This window comes from Elephantulus edwardii, unplaced genomic scaffold (genome assembly GCF_000299155.1).
Source record: "Elephantulus edwardii isolate Elephantulus edwardi_28Jun2011 unplaced genomic scaffold, EleEdw1.0 scaffold00112, whole genome shotgun sequence".
Classification (NCBI taxonomy): domain Eukaryota; kingdom Metazoa; phylum Chordata; class Mammalia; order Macroscelidea; family Macroscelididae; genus Elephantulus; species Elephantulus edwardii.
Genome location: NW_006399862.1, coordinates 717515 through 722485, shown reverse-complemented (window position 1 = coordinate 722485; position 4971 = coordinate 717515). Strand labels below are relative to the sequence as shown.

The following is a 4971-nucleotide window of genomic DNA, read 5'->3' as shown; positions in this document are numbered from 1 at the left end:
TTGAGGGTCAGGTGTGGAGTCAGTGCCATTTGATTGGTGTGTGTGAGAGTTTTCACTGCCCGTGGGAGTGTCTGCACATTCATACCTCGCACTGAGTTGGCTTATGTGACTGCCACCTCCTCTGTCAGTTATCTCTTTAGAACTTTGGGAGACCTTATCCCCATTCCCGGCTTTTTGCTGCTTTCAGGTGCTGGTCCAGATGGGCAAGTGAAGGGAAGTTTTTGGGGTCATGCTTTTATAGGGTCACATTTGATGTATATTTTTGATCTTTTCTCCTCACAGGTAGGCATTCCTGAGCCTTGCCTGGGGTGTAAGTCTACTCAAAGGCCTCGGCTTAAAACCCTACAGGGGTGGGGAGGGGCCTGCCAGCAGAGGCAGGCCTAGAAGACTCTACTCTGGGAATGTGGCATTTTGTTGCTTGTGGATCTGGTCTGGAAGGGCAAGTGAAAGGAAGTTTTGGGGGTCGTTCTTCTTTGGGGTTGCATAATAGAAATTTATTACTTTTTGAATAAATATCCCTTGAATTACACGGCAACCTTTTGTCTATTTGCTAAACTAAACAAGTTGGTGTTGATATGACGCTACACACTGTTCCATAGTCTTGTCAAATACCATAATGTTTACCCATTGTGTAGTGTTTGGATGAGCTTCCAGACTGATTTATGGTGGGAAGCAGGAGGCGGCATCCACGTCCTAAAACTAAATGCCTCTGGAAACTCTCTAAACTCTTTAAATGTACAGAAATGATGGTAGTTATGGAACAGAGTTCTGTACAGAAATGTTGTCAGTCATAGAACAGAGTTTAAATCTCTTATGTAAAACTTATTCTCAGATGTATTCGACTTGAGGACACTAACCACTGCTAAGTTAAGTGCTAGTTAGTGCTGTTACATCTGGAGAAACTCTCTTCCACTTTGTGCATCACACTCCGTCAATGTGCAGTATGAAGTAACCTGGGTTGCTGTGATGCTGAACTTTGTGCCACTGGGATATCAAATACCAGAATGGCTTCTTAATATGGACAGTGTGTGGTGGAGCTCCCAGTTGTAAAATAGTTTGGGAAGCAGAAGTGGCATCCACTTCTTAAACCACATGCCTCTAGAAAGTCTATGAACTTGGTAAAATGATGACAGTTATGGAAAGGCATTAGTTCTTTTTTTTTTTCATAGAGTCACTTTGAGTTGTGCTCAACTCAATGCCAATCAAGAACAACAACATTCCCATTCCCTGGAGAAGGAGGCGAGTACTCTTCAGCTGTATTCCCTTACCTCTGAAATCCAGACCCAGACATCCTCTGATGGGTGGAGCTACTTGGTCCATTAGCCAGGCGACTGCAGGCTTTCCCAGTAGCCTCATCCTGTTCTTCAGGCTCAGAAGCTCTAGTCCTGCTGGTACTGGAGGTGGAGGTTTAAGACTGCTGCTGTTTGTTCTCAGCCAGCTGCTGGCGCGTCCCCTTGAGTTGTTGCTGGAGAACCAGAATGATAGTCTGCATGGCCTCCACTTCCTTGTCCAGTGGAGGATGAAGTCATTAAGCTCATCCTGACTGCTTGTAAGCTCCTCACTTTATCTCTTCTGTGAAGCCCACTCAGCTTGAAGTGGTGCAATTTCAGCCCTGGGACAGCTGCCTTCCAAGCCCTTGGTTCTCCTGGATAAGCATTCGACACTTCACCATTAATTTTTGGCCTCTGGCTCATTCAAGTCTTGACCCAGAAGTTCAACAATAATTACCAAGTCCACAGATTTATCAGCAAAGCTAATATACAATGTCACTATGCTCAACAGTTAAGAGCGATGCATATTCCATTTTAGCTTTTATTGGAATTTTACATGTTCAAGTTGGTATTTAAAATGTCTAGATCTCCATACCTTTTTAACCTGTAAGCAGAGCAGATTATTCGAGAGGCTGGGCTCTATGAGGAGAAGCGTGGCGTTAGGATTGGTGGACGATCTATCAACAATCTGTGTTATGCAGATGACACAACCTTTCTTGCTGAAACGGAGGAGGACCTCATGCACTTACTGCAGAGGGTCAAGGACTGCAGCCTTCAATATGGACTGAGGCTCAATGTCAAGAAGACAAAGATTCTCACCACTGGACCAATCAATAGCATCAGGATGGATGGCGAAGAGATTGAGATTGTTCACAGCTTCAGTTTGCTCGGCTCCACGGTCAACACTCTTGGCACTAGTAGCCAGGAATCAAAAAACATATTGCGATGGGAAAGTCTGCGGTTAGGACCTCTGCAAAATACTCAAGAGCAACAGTGTCTCTCTGGAGACTAAGGTGTGCCTGATACAGGCCATGGTTTTTGTAATCACTTGTTATGCATCAGAGAGTTGGACAGTGACTAGGGAGGATAGAAGGAGAATTGACGCCTTTAAGATGCGGTGCTGGAGAAGAGTATTGAATGTACCATGGACTGCCAAGAAAACAAACAGATTCATCATAGAAAGGATTAAACCAGGCTGTTCCTTGGAGGCAAGGATTCTGGGGCTTCGCCTGACATAATTTGGACATGTTGTAAGGAGAGACAGGTCTTTGGAGAGGGACATCATGCTGGGTAGAGTAGAGGGATAGCACAGGAGGGGAAGATCCTCTATGAGGTGGATTGATTCAGTGACTGGGGTAATCGGGATGGGTGTGTCAGAGGCAATGCGATTGGCACAGGATAGAGCAGGGTTTAGGGCTGTTGTACATAGGGTCGCTATGAGTGGCAAACAACTCAATGGCACATGACAGCAGCAAACAGGTTTTCATTCCTCCAAAATGTCTGATGACACAGTGTGCTTTACTGTGTCTTAAGAAGACTTAAGACTTCTGTTTCTCCTATTTTCTTCACACAGAAACTTTTCTCAAGTGTCTAATATTCGTAGAAGAGGAACGTACTGGAAGTGGCAAATTCTTCAGAGTAGTCCAAAACCATCAGGTCTCTGAAGCAAGGGGAAAAGGAAGAGAAAAAAAGCTGAGATACAATGTTCATCTGGCAAGTTTTACATTAACCAATATAAGTTGAGCATTTAAGAATGTGACTCTTTTTGGCTCAGAAAGTCTGAGTCCTGGTGTAGAAATGAGTGGCTGTCCCACCACAGCTCTCTCACAGTGGGCCTGTCAGGGAAGTCTTAACAGGGGAGGTATGGTTTGTTTACCTATCAGATGTCAGCTTCCAGGCAGTCAGTTCATTTGGGGCTCGTTCCAGTTGGTCTTTAGTCTGTTCCAGGTCATCTTTCAGTTTTAGAAACAACAAGTTGATAGCTGGATCTACCATTGTTGATCTCAGTTGGGCAGCACTCTGCTGCTGGACTTGCTTGAGGTCCTGGGTTTGAGGAGTACACGCTTGGCATCTCTTGTTCCTTGGTTGCTAGTCTCAGTACAAGGATGTTTTCCCTGTACTCACACTCTTGCTGTTGTTGCTTCAGTTTTTCTTCGGACTCCTTTAAGCCAGTTACATCATTAGAGTTAAGATCTGCGTACTTGCCCTCCAAAGCTTACACATATGCTTCATCCTGTCTCCATCTTAGACTCAACTCATCTTAAGTCATAACTTTGAAGTCTGTTTCACTCAATCAAACCTCTTTGGGAAGAGGTTCTTTGTTGGTCATCTTGAATCACAAGTTGCCTGCTGGACTCTGCTGCACTGCGCGCCCCAGCAGCCCACCCACAGGAGGAGAGGCAGCCCTGATTTTTCACCTCTTCAGGCTTTTTCTTATGGTTTCTTAGGACTTGAGTTGGATCTTGTCAAACAAGTGCTGGAGAGACTCCCACCTACATATTCTGGACTTTAAGAAAAAAAGTTACTAGTGCAGGCAGTTTTGTTTTAAAAGAAGACTCTCTTAACTGGAATATTTTAACTGCATAGGAAGAGAGTCCTTTTTCTTCTTTCTGAACAAAAAACTCCAGGGTTAGAGTTTTAGGAGGAACTGGTATTTAGGTCTTTCTTTCTTTTTTTTTTTTTTTTTTTTAGGTCTTACTGAGACTTTGTGTAGTCACTATTGCCTGGGGTCCTTGGTGTGTGTTTGTGGGAGGTAATGGGGATGACAGAAGTCACTGACAAACCAGATTGAACTTCTTCCCACTCTGGCCCTTTTCGTCCTCTTCAAACAAATCAGCAAGTTTTCTCATCCTTCCAACTGGAAGGCAGTTCTTCCAAAGAAGGCCCTCCCCAGGACTTGGCTAGGCCTCCTTCTAAGGTCTTTGCTTTTTGTAGCATATATTTCCCTTTGTCTCTATTCTTGGGGTACCATTGCCTTATCTTCAGTGGTATTTTGAAAGACAGCATTATCTGCAGGTGTCTGACATTCTCTTTTATTGAATACCTTGGATGTGATGTTGACCAGCTGAGTTTCTGCCAATGTCTCAGTACATCTTTTGCAAATTCCTCCTAATATCAGGGATGCTCAGTTGAGTCTGAAGGTCCCTTCATGGTCACCAAAATGTTACTGAACGGAAGGGGTTCTTTCCAAAGTTAATTGCCAGTAAGAGAGACGGGTTGCAATATCATAAGCCCTTTATTACAGATCTGATAGCATAGTACGTTCCCCTCAAAAACTGTCTCAGATCCCTAGTAGATGATTATTTTTACAACTTAGAGATTTTCAAATACTGTGGGTGTCACTTGACCATAGAATATTCTGGCACTGAGTATAGGTGTTAGAATGACATTAAAAATCAAAGAAAGGCATTTCTTAAATCAAAGTTCCTCACGCTTTCCAACTACTAAAGCTATAGATTTCAGCCTCACGTTCCCTCTTTCATCTTTTTTGAGAATGCATCTGTCACCCATCTCTGAATAATCTTATTCGTGATCCCTTATACACGGCTCATTCTCAAGTGTTTGCATGTAACAACATCCTTTCCACTTATTGTGAAGTGCTGTCAGCCGACAAGGTGCTCTGTGCCTGTTGCCAGTTTCCACAACATCCTGCAGAAATCAATACAAAGCCGCCAGTTTGTTAATAAATCTGCAATTAAAC

The 4971-nt window shown here is 43.7% G+C and overlaps 1 pseudogene; it reads right to left on the bottom strand.

Annotated features, from left to right (window-relative positions):
• Positions 1 to 3143: 3143 nt before the first annotated feature.
• On the bottom strand, positions 3144 to 3600 carry LOC102849372 (annotated as a pseudogene).
• Between the last annotated feature and the right edge of the window lie 1371 nt (positions 3601 to 4971).